The sequence below is a fragment of the Austrofundulus limnaeus genome, unplaced genomic scaffold, assembly GCF_001266775.1.
Source record: "Austrofundulus limnaeus strain Quisiro unplaced genomic scaffold, Austrofundulus_limnaeus-1.0 Scaffold20, whole genome shotgun sequence".
NCBI lineage: Eukaryota > Metazoa > Chordata > Actinopteri > Cyprinodontiformes > Rivulidae > Austrofundulus > Austrofundulus limnaeus.
In genome coordinates, this window is record NW_013952422.1 from 2,770,858 (window position 1) to 2,791,310 (window position 20,453).

General features: G+C 40.7%; 1 protein-coding gene and 2 long non-coding RNA genes across 3 annotated transcripts in view; 2 read left to right on the plus strand and 1 right to left on the minus strand.

The window, feature by feature from the left end:
* Positions 1 to 20,453, plus strand: part of sh2d3ca (SH2 domain containing 3Ca) — a gene marked incomplete in the record, with an annotated part of 74,791 nt that overhangs the window by 12,504 nt on the left and 41,834 nt on the right.
* LOC106514553 (uncharacterized) overlaps positions 8,400 to 20,453 on the plus strand; it is a 12,237-nt gene continuing 183 nt past the window's right edge. The window contains exons 1-2 of the long non-coding RNA XR_001309895.1: positions 8,400 to 8,488; positions 9,348 to 9,351. This is a non-coding gene — a long non-coding RNA (uncharacterized LOC106514553). The remainder of the gene's footprint in view (positions 8,489 to 9,347; positions 9,352 to 20,453) is intronic.
* The window catches only part of LOC106514554 (uncharacterized), a 14,881-nt gene continuing 10,861 nt past the window's right edge, over positions 16,434 to 20,453 (minus strand). Inside the window, exon 2 of the long non-coding RNA XR_001309896.1 lies at positions 16,434 to 16,682. This is a non-coding gene — a long non-coding RNA (uncharacterized LOC106514554). The remainder of the gene's footprint in view (positions 16,683 to 20,453) is intronic.

The following is a 20,453-nucleotide window of genomic DNA, read 5'->3' on the forward strand; positions in this document are numbered from 1 at the left end:
AGGCTCAGCTGTGAATCAGTGTGTTACTGCATGTTTGATTATGAGAACAATTTAAATTTCCAAAATCTGCACGCGCCTGTGAGGTGCACGATTAAAGGAGCTCCCGTTGGGGGGTGGACACGCGTCTCTGTGTGTGCCTCACAGCTGRCTGAATTAATGAGACACAGAGGAGAAACTGTAAGACGAGGCAACACACCTTCCAAATGAGAACAGTTTGATTCTTGCCCTGAAACACTGACAGACAGCAGGCAGGATGCACACACACACACCGTTTGTTCCGACAAAAGTAATGAAACATAAACTTGTCATTGTTGCAGCCAGCTTTATTTTATTTGAATGGGACAATGCATATTAATGAACGTACAGAATTGCCATAAATACATTGGATCAGCAAGACGCTAATTTCTATCCGTGCACTGCAAAATAAAATTGYGATWAAAATTTCAGTGTTAAACTTTTCCGTGTTGATTGTGACTCCTCATTTTAACACTTTCTGAGTAAATTGACATACAGTGTTGGTGTTAAATCGGTGTTGATTTCCTGAGTGTTGTCTGAACTCTGGACAGTGTTAAATAAGCTCCGCCCACATTTAAGTCTCATACGACACTTAACAGTGTTGTGAAATGACACCAGGCTGTGTCGAAAAAAGTCTGTGTCCAAATTCAGAGGCTGSGTTCTCTGAAGGCCGAATTTGTCGSCTGCTTACGTCACAGCGCTGCGCCGGAGGCTGTCCAAAATCGAAGACTCCTCTGATGTGGCKGACAAATGCGTCCTCATTTTGCCCCGATTAGAAGGACGGGTCCGATGGATCCTTCTCGGCCCACCATATCYCATAATGCATTGCAGGCCAACCGGAAATCTTTTTTCTGCTCGTAATGGTGGACGAAGCGAGAGAAAGGAGTACATTCTTAAATAAAAGATCTGCCAGAAAAAATATTAAAAATGTCAAGCAGTTTTGTTGTTAACGCTTTTATCATTTGTATAGACATGTTTTTATATTTTATTCTACTCTGAAGTCAAACATGCTGGTATAACGAAATAAATGTGCACCTGCAGTGGGTCCCTTCATTCTTCAAATCTTGCCTTTAAGCTTATTTTGTGGTTTTGTGATATTATTAATACTAATATATTAATATGCTTTGTTTATGTTGAAATTATCACTGGCAGTTTTGCTGTGTGGTCTTTTACTGTRTTGTAGTGATGTCCCCATATTAGTATCAATACCAGTATTTGTACAAGTACTCATGCAACCCAATACCAATACCTGCATCGATCCTCCGTGTTTCGGTTYGAGGAAAAACTGGTAAAAACTGGACAACCCTACTGTTTTGTCATGTGATGCCCCTGGCAGTGCGATGGGTTAGTGGTTAGCACTGTTGCCTCACAGCAAGAAGGTTCTGGGTTCAGTCCTSCATTTGGACCTAAAGAGTTTCACTGTAAAAGAAATATTAATTTTTACAGTGAAGTTTTGAGTAGATTTTCCTCAGTGTTTATACCAGGGAACATGTAGACAGTCGTAGTGGCAGGACAGTCTGACCTTGGGATTACTGTGTCACAGAAGATCTTATTTTTCATGACAACAGCTCTTATCTTTGTCAACATGAACTCTAATTAAACTCAAAGATGTCATGTTGAAACTTAAAACATTTAGAGAAACTAATTTAACTTGCACAGTTCAACGGTCACCGATAGTGAAACAAAAATAAAACAGAAAATTAACATTAAATTGGCAACATGTAAAGCAAATTAACTAAAAGATGTCAACAACAGAAGACTTGTCCATCCAGACGTACATGTTGGAGCCAGAGTCTGAAGAGCCGGAGGAGAACGAAGACAACCAAAGGGTAGTTGGTAAATCCAGACCTTATTTGGCAGTTCTTTCACAAATTCTGTGATGTAATAGTTCAGAAAACATCAAAGAAAATAGAGAAAACTGAACAGGCTGAAAAATGAGACTAAATTCAACTTCTCTGCTCTTCTAGAGACTCCACAAAGTGCACTAAAAATTTATACAACCACTAAAAAAGTGGATTTTTCACATGTTCCGTTTAATGTAGTGTGGCTAAAATACAAATCAACAGTGAGGTAAAAAATACAATGTGCTATTACCAATTTTCATGAATTTGCAGCCATGTTGGATTTCAAACTGAAGACTGCAAGAATCTAACTCAGAGTCAGAATTAAAACTTTGGAGGTAGATTTCAGTTCATATTTCCTATGTTGAATTCAGAAATTCCAAGTATAATCAGAACACAAGCTTTTGATGGTTTTAAAATATGAGAAATTCAATTAAGRAGAAAAAAAAACTTTGAATCTCTAAAAGTCCCAGCTGAAACCTTGAATTTGTCCTGCAGGTGTTTTGTGCTTTCAGGTGTTCCTGTCATTTTGTTCACATCCTCAAGGTCAGCACGGCCTCCGAACAGCACAGAACTGTGCTCATTCAGCTTTATTATTCATCGCTTTATTCACGCTGAGTGTGTGTCTAGTTGCTACAGCAACTCACGCGTGAAAACTTTAACCATTTTGCTTTGATTAAAACAAGACAATTGGTGTTAAAATGCACTTTATGCGGCTTTTCAACCCATCTGTGCAGATAAAATCTCTTGTTCTGTTTATATCGAGTGTTTAAAGCAGGTTTGGACACATTATGTGTGGTTCAGTGTGGATTTAACCAGCAGGTAGATGAGGTCCACCCTGTAAAAACACACTGATTACAATCAGACATACACGGATCATTAGCTACACCCTTTTAATTCCCAGGAGCAGCCTAGTCTTTGTTTCTGGGCACGTGTGCACACTTGCCCACAACACAGCTYACAGAGGCCTTTGTACTTTTATTCTTTGGATGTCCACATGTGAGTGAAATGAGAAGAGATACGCTGAGGACCGATGATTCTCCTCTTGTCTGTTTCACACACTGTCTTATGCGTGTGTGTCTCACACCAAGACACAGACACACTTTTATCAGTGGGACGCTTGCGGGCRCATGCGGGGATTTTCCATTGTCCTCCCCATCAGCCCGCGGGACGAGGCTCGCTAATTAACATTTAACTGAAGACCGCCTCAAAGCGCGGGAGGAGATGTGGAGATAAGAGGGCTTGATGTGAGAGGAAGGTGGAGGGCTGGGCACGGAGGAGAAGGGAAGGGCAGGGAAGGAGAAGAGGAGGCTGGAAGGAGGAGGTGAGGCTATTGATCAGAGGGATAAGAGAGATGAGAGCAGGAGTACAGTCTGAGTGGAGAAAATGCTGGATTTGACAGAGCCCAGAGGAGGGAGTGGAGAAAAAAAAAACAGCTTCAATGAATGAAAACAGAAAAATTCAGGCACAAGATAAGTATATTTTCAACAGGAGTGCCGACAAGACAGATGAGTCAAAGTAAAGAAGGAAATATTTTCTAGATGAAACCTGTTTGTTGAGACCTCAGTCTGGTAAAACATCTTGAAAGATGTTGAACTGCGCGGGCGGATGACATAATCTACAGCAAACAGTCTGTCATGATAAACCATTACATCTGTTGTCAGCTTTAATGCTGCACCTAGAATGGTTTCTGTACCAATATCAGTTTGTCTTGATTTATAATCTTATTTTTGTTTCAAAATCAGGGAGAAAAGTCATTTCTAAAAGCTGACTGACAAAGACTCCAATTCCACTGAAATTGGGACGTTGTGTGAAGCAAATAAAAACAGAATCTTGCAAATTCTTTACAACCTATTTTCAACTGAAGACACTACAAAGACAATATATTTAATGTTTAAATAGATCAACTTTATTTCTTTTTGCAAATATTCACTCATTTTGAATTTGATGCTCTGCAACTTGTTCCAAAAAAAAAAAAAAAAAAAAGCTGGGACAGAGTCATGTTTACCACAGTGTTACATCAGTTTAACAACACTCAGTAAGTGTTTGGGAACTGAGGACACTAATAGTTGAAGTATGTTGGTGGAATTCTTTTCTATTCTTGCTTGATGAACAACTTCAGTTGCTCAACAGTCCGGGGTTTCCGTTGTCATATTTTGTGCATCATAACGCCCCACACATTTTCAATGGGAGACAGGTCTGGACTGCAGGCAGGCCAGTCTAGTACCCGCACTCTTTTACTACAAAGTCATCATGCTGTTGTAACAGGTGCAGAATGTGGCTTGACATAGTCTTGCTGAAATAAGCAATGATGTCTCTGAAAAAGACATGGCTAGATGGCAGCATATATGTTGCTCCAAAACCTGTACCTTTCAGCATTATTGGTGCCTTCACAGATGTGCAAGTTACACATGCCATGGGCACTAACACCCCCCATATCATCAGAGAGGCTGGCTTTTGAACTTTGCACTGATAACAGTCCAGACAGTCCTTTTCCTCTTTGGCCTGGAGGACACGACGTCCATGATTTCCAAAAACAATTTAAAATGTGGACTTGTCAGACCACAGGACACTTTTCCACTTTGCATCAGTTCATCTCAGATGAGCTCAGGCCCAGAGAAGCTGGCAGTGTTTATGGGCGTTGTTGATATCTGACTTTGGYTTTGCATGGTAGAGTTTTAACTTCCTCTTGTAGATGTAGGGATGAACTGACAAGGGTTTTCTTAAGTGTTCCTGAGCCCATCTGTTACAGAATGATGTGAGTTTTTAATGCGGTGCCATCAAAAGTATTGAAGGTCACAGGTATTTAATGTTGGTTTTCGGCCTTGTTGCTTACTTGGAGAGATTTGTCCAGATTTTCTGAATGTTTTGACGATATTATGAACTATAGACGATAAAATTTCTTCATGTTTTAAAATTTCTTGCAATTGTATATTGAGAATAATTCTTAAACTGTTGGACTGTTTGCTCACACAGTTGTTCACAAAGTGGTGAACCTCGCCCCATCCTGGCTTGTGACTGGCTGAGCCTTTCGAGGATGCTCACTTTATGCCCAATCATGACACTCACCTGTTTCCAATGAACCTTTTCACTTGTGGAATGCTCCAATCAGGTGTTTTTTGAGCATTCCTCAACTTTACCAGTTTTTTGTTGCCCCTGTCCCAGCTTTATTAGAACATGCTGCCATCAAATTCAAAATGAGTGAAAAAAATATATAAAATACACGCTGTTTATCCATTTGAGCATTAAATATCTTGTCTTTGTAGTGTATTCATCAGTTGAATATCATTTGAAAAGGATTAGCAGATCATTGTATTCTGTTTTTATTAATGCTTTACAYAACAACCCAACTTCATTGGAAATAGGGTTGTACTGTATATCAAAATCTGACCAAGCTTGGATTAGTAGAAAAAGACTTTAACAGCATTTCTTTTCAGTTATGTAAAACTATTTGAGAATATTAAAAGTGTGACATTATTGCTCAGATCACACATTATCTTCTGCATCAGATGTTGATTCAGGCTTTATTGCTTTGCTGCATTGTTGCATCTTTGCACAACATCCCCYTGTCATCTACCAAAGTGACTCACCTGAGGATTCAGAGTGACAGTCATAAACAAGCATCTCACTTTGACGCACTCCTCAAAACAGGATCCTTTCACTCATCTAAACCTAAGTTTAAAGCAGAGCCGAGGAAGTCGGAGTTCTGTGCAGCAGATAAAACCTATAGAAACACTTGTCACTGCAGGGGAGAAGGTCTGGCAGCTCTGTTATTATCTGGGAGACATGGGTTGAATCCGACAGAGACAAAAACGGTTGCTGCAAATCAAATTAGTTTTGAGTGATCACCTTTGTCCGGTGAGAAAACCTTTCTGGTCTAACTGTTTTAGGGGTCACTTTAAATGCCACGAGGCTGGAAAGGCRGTGCAGAATGAAATGATGAATACAGAAATGATGTGAGGCTTTCACTGTCACCAGATCTCAACCCAATAAAACACTCATGGGAGGGTTTAGACTTAGAGCTGGAGATCTCTCCAATGAGAAAAGGGTGGGGGAAGAAAGGTGGTCCATTTTGGACTTTCTTGAGGTGAAACCTATTTGTACCCAAAAGAAAACATTATCTATTGCCTGTTGGCAGAGACTGAACCCCTTTCACAACCTACAGATTACAAGACAAACTCTCAGCTAAAACCACCTTGTTTTCCGTGTTGTTGATTACCAGATTGACCAGATGGAGATTACATTCGAACATCTTGTGTTTCCTAAGAAGTTGCACATATAGTTGTGTACGTGGCTGCAGCTGGTAACACAACCCCAGGCAATGTTATGATGTTTTTGTCATGGTATTATAGAGGATTGAAGTAAGGAGAGTGCAGGACCATAAAAGATTATTGGTGTCCCTGCTGTGTAATCTGTCTAATCCAGCGCTGGATGGGTTGGGATTACATTGGGAGGAGACGCTGTGGTTAACAAGCTCCTTTTTTTAAATATTCTTGTGACCCAGTAACGTGGATTCAAGAGGCAGATTAGAAACTGATTGCCGAGATCATCTGTGTGGGTTATTGTGAGGTGAAACATAAAAAAGAAACAAGCTTATCCAACTGTCTGCTGCTGAAATTATAATGTTTTTGCCCGTTTGTCTGTTGTGTTACCAAAAATACCTCACGACACACTGGATATATATCCATTCTGTGCCTCTGCAGTGATGCAGGACCAATTAAGTGCAGTGTCAGATTTTTGGATGCTGCCAAGACTCTCTCTCTCTCTCTCTCTCTCTCTCTCTCTCTCTCTCTCTCTCTCTCTCTCTCTCTCTCTCNGCCTACAGTATTTTTACAGTCTTTATTTTACAGTTAAAGTAAATGTTTATCAAATAAAGTCTGATGTTACAACTAATCATGAATCCCTTTAATTGATTCTGTAGTCATTTATCAGGTCAAACCGCACACATCCCACACAACAGCACAACAAAAGATGAATGGATGGATGAACAGACAAATTAAAAGCACAACTACATGTGGTTTTAGAGTTTTGAGTTTTAAACATTTAAATCCTATAGTCACGATTGTTCCCAGAGGTCAGATTTTTCCAGACTGCACCCTCCATAAAACAAGTCATCAGCAGCCTTTGAGCACCACGGCTCCAAACACTAACCTTGCTCATCCTCTGCTATGATAAATAGCTTCTCAATTGAAAWTGGATTGATTATTCAGGGGATCGAAGGTGGTGGATTAGAGCAAAGATCTTAAATCACCGCCTCTAGGAGACKCTAGAGGAGAAAATCCCACATAATAACAGCCGCTCGGAATTTGTGTTTTCGGTCCCCAAAGATTCAACATAAGCACAATCTCCTCAGAGGCTGAGAGTTTCTTCTTCTGTTTCCCTGGCTGAAGTCAGATTCTGGGCAGCCGGTGAACCAGTAGGCAGATTTTTCTTCTTTTCTGATTCGGCCACTTGCACTGAGCCAACGCACGACATATGTTGCTGTCACACACACTAATTAACCTCATCCGAGGCACATAAACACACATACACAGTATTTTAAATCATTTGCATACCGAGGCAGGCAGACTTCAAGTCATTTAAAAAGAAAACCTGCTGAGCGACTGTGACAGGGAAGACAAATCGAGAAAGCAAGTGTAAAGAAAAAAAGAGTATGTGTGTGAGTGCTGGGTTTTTTTATCTCTCTTTTTTATCAATGATAGTGYTATAATGAGTCCATTAAAAATATCCCTGGTTACTTTACCTCCTCCTCTATATTTAACTGTCCGCCATCCCATGGGAGGGAAGAGGTATAAGCTATCACATTACACTACGCTACATTACACTCATTCATTATGTGCTGAGCAGACACCTCTGGTTCCCAGGAGCGCCCATAAGTGGCCGTATTATTCTAAATCGCGGGTTTCACACCAGAGGAGTGAGGATGGAGGAGGTGAGGAGACCAAAAAAAAAAAAAGGAAAAAAAAAAGAAAAAAAAAAGGTGAGAGGAAGTGGCAAGGTTAGGAGGGGAGTGGCTGACACCGGAATGACAGGTTTGTGATGCTGGTTTGGAGGTCAGGAAGCAACAGCTGGAATAAAACACACACACACACACACACACACACACACACACACACACACACACACTGGTCCACCCTCCCCCCACCCACTCTCCTTTCATCGGCAGGCAATGAGGTAATCCCTAGCAGTGCGAGGAGCGCGAGGAGCGGGAGCGACAGAAGCCGGCGCGGGGCAGAAGCGGGGAGGATGTCAGGCGTCGTATCGCCTCTTCCTGTTATCAGTGGCAGCTGTTAGCGGGCTCGCTCCTCACGTGTCGTAGCCGACGCTGCAGGCTGCGGCCCCGCAGTTCTTATCGGTTGGCGGCGGCACAATGTTGATGGGCTTTTGAGAACGGGGGCCGGGCAGGGGTGGGACGAGGCTGTGGCTGGTGTTTGGAGCCCCCCAACCACCACCACCACTTCCCCGGGTGGAGTGGAGTAGACAGGGAAAAGAAGAAGAAGTGAAGTAGGAAGACAGGTTTGAGGAAAGATTCCGAAGGTGCGTCCCTCACCATGACGGAGCGGTGCAGTCTGTGGAGCGCCCTGTCGGCTGCAGCATGCTGCTTCTACCGGGGGTCCTTCATGCAGGTGCAGGTGAGCGTTCCCAGCAGCGGACATGTGCACGCTCTGATTCCTCTCTCCTCAGACTTGACACATTTGTGCATGTATCTGTGAGTCGGCTTGTGTTTGGCTCCTCTGCTGTCCTGGCAGCCGGTAATGTCAGCCTGCCTTGTAGTTGGCAGACTGATGATATCATACACCCTGAACAGCACTGAGGTGTCAGATGGACTGTGTGAAAACAGTGAGCGGAGGGAGCTGGTGAGGGAAGAGAGGGGTCCAGTAGTTTGTGTTTGCCTGATAGGAAAGGAAAACAAGTGTTTTGTATCATTTGTATGTGAGCTTTAGAGCCACAAACTGAAGGGCACAGAGGGAGCGAGGCACAAAGTATCCTCTGGTATCAGATTCACTTATGGGCTAAATCTGGCTCCAAGCTTGAAACCCAATATCTGACCTTATTCTTGGAGAAAATGACACCTTCAATGTGTTTTTGTCTTTGCTCTTTAAAGCTTAATTAAAGTTTTTTTCTCGCCTCTAAGTGATTACKTCTTGAGCAAAAAGGATGCAGATGTGTTAAGAACAAAGCACTGATCCTGATGTTTGGCTCGGACTTGTCCCACCTCGTCTCCGGACGTTTCGTCACGCAGCCGAGGCGTTCGGTGTCTTCACCCTGGCTTTACTTTGTTTCTTTGTTGTCTGTTTTGCTAACTTGTTTCCAGGTTTTTATTCCTTTAAGGCGAAGAGGTTTAAAGCTCGGGGTAATGAAGTTATTTTTAATTAAATCTGAGGGTTTGTGGTAACGTGTGTGTGTGTGAATTAATTACCAGTCGCTGAAGAGTTAAGTGGAAGGATCTCTTAATTTGCACCAATTTGCTTTTGTTTACACACACTGTAGTTTTGTCTTTAGACTAATATTTATTCGTCAATCTCTTCTAATTAAACACAGCCTGTCGAGCACAAAACAGCTAGGAGAAGCTTTAATCATTACTTGCTCTGCCATTCAACGCCATGTTGATTTTTTTTATGTCTTCGCCTCCGGGGGGTAATAATCTGACAGAATTTCTATACACTTTATAGTTTTTCTGTGACACACGCAGTGGGAGAGGCTGTCTTCTTATATCAAATAAGAGAAAGAAAGCAATAAAGCTATACTGACAAGCTCTCTTGTGCGTGAACTCAAACAATCTGGCAATTTGGATCCATACATCTCCCCTCGCCTTCAGTAGATGTGAAGTTTATCCTATTCAAATTGTCATATAATCTGTGTATTTTGTATAAATACACTATTTGTGTGGGAATGACTTGATTGCTCAGGTGTGGTTGCAGGTTGTTTCAGGGTGATTACAGTGAAAATATTTGTGTTTCACTCAATACTGCCCTGATGTTGACCATCAGCTGTGTCCATACGTTTTATCAAACATGATTCACTGGATTAACCCATTTGACCATGTTTTATTGTCCAATACAACTCCTACGGACATATTTAGAGCCWTCTTTTAATTTATGTGCAACATTTTCTCAAAGAGACAGGAAGTGCTGTGGTTGCTGTTGTCAGATAACTTTGGTCAAATAAGGCACTACGTGATAAAAACACATTTGTAACTTGTTGGAGGGGTGCACCGGTCGTAGCTTTCTACCCGATTGCGATCACCAATCTTTAAAAAGTCTGATTTGCCAATTCCGACTTTTGATACCGATTCTTTGAATAACCGACAGTTCAGGAGTTATAAGGTCACAATACACCTTCAACGTTCCAATCTTACTTTGGAATCATTGAACAATACCCTTGAAACAATACACATCTCTATTAGGTAGTGCTCACAGCAGAGCTGAAGGGGACAATCATTGATTTTCAGACCTTTGTAGAGGTAGATGAAAAGCTGATCTTCACCAATCTTGTCGAAGTATCGGCCAATCTCTGATCTCCCAAAATAAAGGATATCGATGCCGATAAATCGACCATCTGACTTATCAGTGCACTCCTAACTTGTTGGTTGGATTTAGGCAATAACTCAAAAATTATGGTTTATTCCAATAATGAGCATCCTGTCCGACAGGGTGGGATAGAATCAGGGTTAGAGTTAAATATAACTGTTAAAACAATTTTTGATGAGTACTTGAAGTTCTCTGTTCTTAAAACAATTCATCAGGTTTAACAAAGTTGAGTCAGGTCCTCTGGATGGGTTCTTCTTCAACAAAACTTTTTGTCTTTTATCCAAAAGACTTCCCATGGACCTCATCATTCGACCATGGCACTTTCAGAGCCTTCGTTGCAGATACCAAAACTTGAATCACCCGGATGAGAAATGGTGGTTCTGATGCAGTATGCAGTACTGTTGAGTGGATATTCAGGGTGTTTCATGTATCTCCACTGGCCAATCAATGGTTCCTACAGGCTTATACCCGCTCCCCAAATTGTGCTGGTCCCTGAGTACCACCTCAGATTGATGGTACTCAAGGGGTGGGAGCCAACAGTGACAAAACCCTTAACTGGTGGGCTGAAAAGCGCCAAGACTGTGGCAAAGAGGTTCATAAGAACACACTCAGAGGACTTTATTCAACCTTATTTGATTTATCTACCTGGATTATTGAGCTGCATCAGGATGACTCATGAGGTTATTTTATGGAGTATGAAGTGTTTTAGTCTTTCCTTTTGCCGTTACCTCACCGACATTAAATGATCACAGTAAGGATGGCTAGACTGTCCTATTTTTTATGGATTAAAACACTAAAACAAAAGTTAATGCTCCTATTTACCCTTTATTTCAAGTTCTTAATAAAGTTTCTTCTACCTCAGATGATAAAAGATGGTTTGTGTTGACCTGGTGAGTAACAGTGTGAAAGTGATTACTCTTTGCTCTCTTTGCATCATTAATGACTGCAGATTGTTTTTCTCACGCTGGGTTTTTCTCTTTTCCTGAGCGTCCATTAGTGGTGAGAGAAAAGGCTTGATCTGCAGAAACACATCTCACAGACGTTATGTAAACCTTTTTACTATTAAATTCTTATTTTTCAAGAATCAAAAAAACAGTTGGAGCTAATATTATCTTGTTTTTTATATAGAGAATTGAAAAGAAGAGCTACATTCTTACAGTACTGACACTTTGTTGACACAGTGACAGTGGTCCRTGACCTAAGCCTATCAGCTGTATCAGAGGAGAGATTACACTTGATCCCTCGGTCTAGACTGCAGTGTGCTTACTGTTAACTGAACGCACACACAATTTTGCACACACATACATGCACACAATGACATAAAGCTTGACAACTGTGTCTGCGGTGCTTCCAGTGTTTAAGTGGGACAATGAAACCGTCTGCTGGACTCCTGCGGCGTAAGAAAAAGACGCCCCCCAGCCCCCAGAAACAGGCTCATCAAAATTACAGAATCAAATGCATGAACACACACAGATTCAGCTCCTTCTCTGCTTTGGTTGTTTTTTGGATTTTCCCTCTATGTTTCCTCGCCTCCTCCCTCCCATCTCGATGCCTCTCCCCACAGCTTTGCAGCCTCGCTCCCTGCTGACCCGACCAGCTTGYGGCTGTCGTCGTTCCAGCCAGCAGCCGGTCCCTCTGTCCTTTAGCATTCCTGCAGCCCTCCTTTATCTGGAATGTTGCTGTGACCTCCARCCTCGCAACATGGCTCTTCTCTGCCATCCACGCCCCCCTGCTGTTTAATCCAGGTTTCTGTTTGCAGAGACCTATAGCTCTTATGTGCACTGTAAGGTTTTCAGGCTTGTAGATCAGCTGTAGCTTAAAATTTTCACAGAAAATAAGTTACATTTAGAGCAGGGCCAGGCAACTTAAATGTTGGAAGGGGCCACAATTTTTTGTTGAAACTACTAGAGGGCTACATTGCGCTGCAAACCCAAATGTAATAAAACTGACATTTCAAAAATGTTTATATATACATGCAGTAACTCAACATATTTCATGCGCAAATGCATGTGTGACAGTTGTAAGTACAAAATGTTTGACGCTAACAAAAATAAAAGCGAGTTGAAGTGCAACAGCTTAAGAMGCCTTGAGGTCAGACTTGTCTGGATTTGGTAAAAAAAAAAAAAGGCATTGCTGTTTATTTGCATGTGACTTCAGTAAACTTTTCATATTTAGCTTTGTGCTAAGTGTTATAGTGGTGACTTATATTGAAATCCTTCATGGCAGACAGTGACTTTAACTCTAAACACATAGGTTTGCCTTTAAATTCTGAAAAGATTAACTCCCAAAATAAACTTTTTTATTATTTTATCATTTTTAAACAACAAAAAAAGCACTCTTAAAGCAGCTTGTAGAGTCTAAGTGGGGGCCATATGGAAGTCACCCACAGACCACACACGGCCTGTGGGCCACCAGTTGCCCAGCCCTCATTCAGAGGTTTGATAAAGAGATTCTGCACAGAATAGAATAGAATAGAATAGAATAGAATAGAATAGAATAGAATAGAATAGAATAGAATAGAATAGAACTTTAATGTCCACCATAGTGRAAATTTTCCTCTGGCTCACCAGACATGTTATATACTAAAATATGCAGAACAACACATCAAGCATAACACTAAAAAACCTATAAAAATTCATAAAACAAGTTCATAAAAACACATTCATACAAATAATTTGAAATACCTCCACCCCCAGCAGTTCAGTCAGATATACATGTTATAGGTAGGGAGAACCGTTTAAAATTTATGTTGCAGAAAACTAAATTTAACTTAGAATAAGGAAAAATAATATTTAACCATTTTTTTTTGTTAATAAGCTTCGGAGAAAGATGGGATTAAATAAGTTTTTGACTTCTTCCCTTCCTTTTCAAATATATTAATTTTGTTATCACTTTTTATCATTTTTTGTTTCGTTTTGTATACATGTTTGAACTAAACTAAACTAAACTAAACTAGATTTCAATCCATATTTAGTCAAGTGGAGTTTAGATTGATGCCTCTCTCTTTATTAATTTGGTTCTAATAAACACAAAGCATACGACTGAGGGGGAAATACAGTGATAAATTATTACTTAAAGAAAAGATGAACGTACAATGATTGAACTTTTCAAAAATGTCCTGTGATAAATACATCGTACAGCTCATATTAAATTGCTGAATTTTATTACATGGGTGTCATTTCCTGTCTTTACTCCTTGTGGTCATAATTTAATAACACAAGATGGAACCTTGTAGCATTGCTGCAAAGTCCTCTATAGGACATTTTATAACTCWTCACAGTCTTTGCCTCAGTTTTATTAGTTTTAACATCAGAATCTCAAACTGTTTAAGTTTGGATTTGGTTCTCCGGTCGCAGCAGGTTCAAACACTCGTCACAAAGAGAGTTTATTTTATTAGTTTTCCTCGTCACCTCGCTAATMAGTGCTAAGTCGGCTGCGGAAGACACAGCCCCGCTAATGCCTTTTGTGTGTTTATGTGTGTGTCTGTCATGCCGTGCCAAAGAGGGGAATCCAAACCAATTGGTATGTTTAAGTATTGAAATATTCACCATGTAATCCCCTCTTCTCTGCTCCTCCGTATCTCTCACTCTCCTTCTCCTCCCCAAAGCTTTTCTCTGAAAATCCTCTTTTGGCGTGCCTGCCTGTCACACCCTGCAGGCTCATAGTGTGAAGGGCAGCTGTGCGTGTGTGTGTGTGTGTGTCTGTGTACGTGTGTGCGCGCTTGCTTGAATTGCCTTGTTCCAGAGTCCATATTCTCATTAAAGCTCTGTGAATGGTTTTGGCACTAATGAGGAGCAGAACTGCTGGTTGTGCGTGTGTGTGTGTGTGTGTGTGTGTGTGTGTGTGTGTGTGTGTGTGTGTGTGTGTGTGTGTGTCTATGTGTGTCTGATTCTCCAGAATGTTACTTACTGGTTTGTAATGAGCATTTTAAAATATTATTATTCTGGCATTAGCTGAAGAGAGGGCTCAGTTTAAGCCACTCTAATTGATCAGCCTTTCTGAAGTAACAGCTTTTTTACTTCTTTTTTTTTCTTAATTTCTTTTGTAACGCTCTTAACCTTTTTGGATTTCCATGGAGAGGTTTTCAGAGTCGGAACCAGTGGGTCTCCTTTCAAACAAAGTGTAGGAAAATATGCTTCCCCCTCACCCCTTCTTTGTTTACTTGCCTAATTTTGCTAGATTCTGAAATGCCTTTGGGATCAAGGCTACATACTTTGATCCCATTTATGCAAATACGGCTGTTTGATATAAGATCAGACGATCAGACTTAATAAGTAAAGAAAAAGGTCGGTCCTGCTGAATTTATTAGTTTTTGACTCAGGGAGAAACTAAAATAAAGTAAAATTCCCCAAACTGTGTCCAGGCTTTTTAGAAAAGTCATTTATATGTAACTCTTTTTTAATGCATCTCTTTTTGATAAATCTTCAGAGGCATAACAGCAGTGGGTTGATTTTAACTGTACAGAGCARTACCAGAACTTTATGCTTTAAAGTCTATATTAAAATCTAAATATTGACACTTTGATACTTGCGAGTTTCAAATAAATGACAGTACTTTGATGTCTTCTATTCTTTTTGATGAGGTGATTCGAAACACCCTACTTTTTCAGGTTTGCCAAACATAGGTTTATTTACAGAGTATAGATAGCAGATCAGTTTTACTCAGTAGGATTGGAAAGGAAATTGGTGATATCAAACCTGCCTCTTCAAGAAAAAACAGAAACRTGTTTTGTCAGAGAGGCTGTTGTATTCTTGTCATTTAAGCAGCTTTGTCACCAAATTACTGCTTCAGTGAAATCGTATGTGAGCATTAAAGCAACTATCTGTGGAAGAGGAGGCGACGTACACTCTTTGTTGTCAAAATAGATGATCTGTACGACTAACCGTTGTCTCTGATCAGGTTTTGACCATACAACGTCGCAACAAAACTGCTGTCTGAGAGAACAACAGTTATTATTAGCTTGACGACGGGAGGCTGCATGTCAGGAAATCATCAAAGCTGTTTCAAAAAACACTTTGGGATATCCACAGAATTACTCYTGTAATGCAAATGATTTGATGAAACAGACTTTGCGAAAGAGACGGGAAATGTAAAACTGAATGAAACAGAAGCTGAAAATCAATTTAGACAATCAGTATCTGTTCAAAATGGCCTGAAGTCATGGTGGTGGAAGTCTTGACCCAACTAAGTCATGTCTGGATTTTGCTTTTTTTTTTCCTCTTACAGTATTTCTTGTCCTCCTACTAATGCTATACCATGGCTCTGCAACCTGTGGCTCTGGGGCCACACACGGCTCTTTGTTTCCTCTGCAGTGGCTCTTTGAAGCTTCAACCAAAGCTAAAAGGAGATTAAATTTTGGGGGGTTTATGCTCACACCTTTAACAGTTTTGTTGCCAATTTGTTTGCAAATATGTGATCAATATTACTAATACAAAGAGTGAAGCATGTTGATTAGCTCATGTAGCCTGTTAGCCACTTCAATAATCCAACTTCTAGCCTTAAAATATGATTTTTCTCTCAAATCATCACATTAACCTTTAGGACTGGACTAGATAATGATTAAAATAAAAAAAAGAGATGCCTGCATAGTTTTGTTTTATCCTTCTTAGAAGGCAACCTTTGATGGTCAGAGGTTTTCCATAGAGTTCCAATGTGGGTGCAACTCCTACATTGGTTTTACAGCACCTGCAGTCTCCCATCCGGTAACCAGGCCCACTGCTGCTTAGTTTATGAGATCAGACGAGATCTGGCGTGTTCAGGGTGGTATGGTTTTTATTGTTTACATGAATATGGTCTTTTCCTTTGTCATAAAGTGTAAAAATAATAATAAATGTTAAAATTTACTAGATATTTTTAGTTTTATAACGTCACCCCCACTGGCCAGAAAAGCCCCCCTTCAACAAACTTAAAATGGCCCATGAACCAGCAGTTGATAACCACAGTTATAGCATGTTTTCCATCCCCAGAAACATTTTTTAATGAGCCAAAGTGGCAGAAATGGCTCGTTCGACTGCAAAGGTTGCAGACCCCTGCACTATACAATAAAAACAAAAATATAACAGTTAATCAGGGACGTTTATTAAAAGCCATCCACCATCTTTGCTTGAAAGCTTTAAAAGAGAGGCATCAAGAGGATCAAGTTCAACTTGCAGGAAGAGCTCACTAATTCATTCATTCATCTTCAGACTCTCTTCAAGTCTTCATCTTGACTTAGGAGCAGGTCGGATGAAGCACTAAGAGTTAAGTGGTTCTCTGGCTGCAGCAGGTTGCTCCAAAAGGTAGAGTCCACTCAGTTCTAAAGGGATAGAATGAGAATTAGACCACGGCTTATTGAGCATCCTATCAAATAATTCTGACCTGTTTTCAAGGTGGACTGAGCAGATTAAAAGCTCAGCTCTAAAACAAGATCAGTCTTTAGACCTAAAGTCAATCAGAAAAAGTCATTAGAAGTGGAGCTTAAATAAATCTGCCCACGTTTTATCTAAACACACACTGTCATGCAGAAATGGGGCCTTCRGGCATTTCTGTGGTTCAGTGAGTAACGTACTCGCCATTCAAAAAAGTGAAAATGCAAAACGGTCTCGTTTTATTAGGACTTTTAGCTGCAGGCCAGGATCATAGCTTTCCAGCTCGGTGCTTCACGTAATCGTCTGCTCTCTCTGGACAAGGAAGCTTTAATGCGGAAGAAAATGCAAACATAAACCTGTGGTGAACGCTTCTGTGTGTTCAATCACAAGTAAAAGTTCTGAAACAGAAGCTGGTGAAGGTAGAAAATAAACTAAATAATACTTTTAGTAATCGTGCATTTGTTGTAGACACCATATGAAAGGCAGACTTCACAGCAGAAACATCATTCAGAGATTAAACAGGAAGTTGAACTTTACATGAAAGAAGTATTTCAGATTCTTTCATCATTTTTATACAATCACAGCTGACTTTTGAGACGTTAAACTGACACTTGATGACATCACACTAACTTTTGAGCAAACTCTTGCTCCTGCAACCTCTTCTAGTACTGGTGGACGTATCTGTCTAAGATATCGTAATGAGTATTGGTATTGGATTGATACTGGCATGATGACATCATTGTAGAGTTTTTTTTCACCCTATGTAAATTTTGTAAACTTTTGTAAACTCTGTAAGTGGCAGTGAGGATGACTGCATTTATTTTATTCGACTTATTTCAAAATACTTTATTGATCCCAAAGGGAAATTATAGTTTGGAACAACCCGTTCAAGAGAGAGAGACAAACCCAAAAAGAATCACATACATGGGAGAACAGGTGCCCCAATAAAGCCAGTAGACGACACATAAAGAAGGTAAGGCTTCAGCGTGGTCGCTCAGCAGCCAAACGGACGATGTGGTTGTTCAATGTTCATTTTCACACACATCTTCTTATCTCCATCCATGAGTTTGAGTTTGACGATCTTTATAAATATCTGCTTCTGCTTGCCTATTGGGGTCTGGAAGCGAGTAGGTTTTTTGTTTTAAGCCAGTAGTTGAAGCTAAATGCAGCGTTTGAGCGCTGTCGGCATAACAAACACTCCCAATCACACAAYAAGTTCTTATGTGGTGGGGGGTAAAATGTTCGGCCAGAGGGTTGCGACAAGGAGGTGCCAAAATGTCGACAATGCAAACAGAAMGACKCAATTTTCATTGCGAAACTGTGACAATCTGATTTCGGCAGTTTGGCTGAAGCATACTGTGCACATTTATTGTGCCGTCACACTTTCCAGTCTCAGTTTGTTCTTTTTGACTTTTTGAATTTCATAAACTGACGTAGGCTTCGTAAGCAGCGTGGATGTCTTAAAGTGTTGACGACTTCTTCCAAAATCCTACATGAAACCCTCGTCACGTCTGCTATAAAACATCGCAAAAACATATCGATTCTTGTGTGACCATTAGTGTGATCTGCTGCTCAGGAATTTCAAAGACACGACCCTCGGTTTTTGCAAAGCAACTCTTTGAGGCTTCCTTTTAGTCTGCGTTTCTGTCTGCCTGCCTTCAGAGTGTCATCAGGGAGGAAGGCAGAGACACAGGTGCCTTATGAGCCACTAGCAGCAGCTTTAACATTTCCTTTAGTTTCTTTGTATACTTCTCATACAGTTTAAGCATTAAATGTAGTGTTTTGTTTGAGCCTAAAAATTTACTACAAGTTGATGTTGAAATTTGGGGGAATGGCTTCATTGGCACCTGTCAGAGTTAAAGTTACAGATGTTTTTAAGCACGACACGTACAGTATTCACTGTTTCTAGTGTTGACTCGTGAACGAAGTCGACCGTCTCTCGGGTTTCACCAACAAACTTTCAGAAGTGACACRGAGTTCTGAAAACTCTGCGCATCAGACTCGGTCCTCTGAAGTCTCTGCAGCAGACTCTCGCCAAAGACGTTGCACACTGTCTTGGCTCCGTCACGCCTACACACAAACACACACACACCATGTTCTCACATGCTGGGAGAGACGCAGCTGAGAGAGAGTGTGGGGATTTGGAGCGGGAGGTTTGGCAATTGTTGGCTCTCTTCATCTTTGACCTCTCCCGACTGCTGAGCACGCAGAGGTTATTGCACGTTTACAAAAAAAAGGGCTCAGTTCTCCCGAATGAAACAAATCGGCATTCCAGCAAAGAGGAACTTAGCTTTAATGCCTTTAATGCTCATTCTCTGAACAAATACCAGAATTTTTGGCTTGAAAATTCATGCAAGGATTGTAATTTGAAAGACGGCACCTGCTTCAAATCATTGTTTTAATCATCTTATTTGTAACTTTGCAGAAAAGAAACAAATCTAATGCTTTACATCTTTCTCTCTCGCTCTCTTTGTTGTTCTGATTCTAATAAATCCCACTGGGTAAAATGTGTTTGAGTTACAGAAAGCCACAGATTTAGGAAGAGGTGTTTTTTTTAATGTGCCATTTTCCCCGTTTTGAAAAGACCCGGGGCAGTTAAAGCGTCTCTGGGTGATTTGCAGGGAGCAGCTGAGAATGGCGGGGAACACACTCGCGCACGCTCGCCTAATCTATATCCTTGCCACACACCCACCAGCTGACACCCTGCCATGCTTCCACACATGCCTGAACATTAGTGCATGTGTGGAGCTGCGGTTTAGGGCTTTAGTGTCTGCTGCGGCGTAATCACAGGTAAACACCTGGACTGTTCGACAAGGGCTGATAGCATCTTAATGCTGCGGACTGGACGGTTAATGTGAACCAGAACCTGAGACTGATGAGAAATTTAAACTGATTATGTTGACAGGATATTGATAGCTCTGTTGATTTCACATTAGATTAGATCAGATTAATATAAAATGTGGACTTCATAGAGCTGGGACACAGTTCATGCTCTGTGTAACTCGTGCGAATGCGATGTTTAGTGACAGCGATGAGTTTAAGCAGAAAGAAACGGAGAGAATCAGTCGATTGAGTAGAAAGCAGTGATTGCCTTTCTGGAGCATAAAACGTGAGTAGTAGAAGCGTCCGATTAGAAAAGAGTGATGGAAAAGCTACAGAGAGCGTCCGCCGCCTGGACCTCATATTTTCTGTGTCCATGGTGCATTATTCAACTTCTTTAAATGGATCTATCTATATGATGTTCAGAGTTTCTCATTTAGGAGCATTAAAGATGCAGGGATGTTTTGCATCTTTCATGAAGTCTTTGGCAGAGTTAGTGACATCATTCTCTAAAGATGAAGGATGAAGCTGAAGGTGATTTGCAAGATTTAAAAAACTTAGCATTCCTTTAAAGCAGGGGATCTCAAAGGTTTTGGGTATGAGGATCACTTACAAGGGCAAAAAAATTCCAGGGACCCCCCTCGTAAACCCAATGCTGTTTTTAAAAAATAATTAACTGTCATTTCAACCCCTAAATGCCAAGGGTACATGTGTTTTATTTAGTTTATTATGTTTGTTTTATTAGTTCATTTCCCCCCGTGCATTAAAAAAAAAAACCAAATTAACAATTTAGGGAACTTTTTTGAGGACCCTCATATACCTCTTGTGGACCCCTGGGGGTCCTGGGACCCCGGTTTGAGAACTTCTGCTTTAAAGAGCCTGTGACAAACATATCCTTC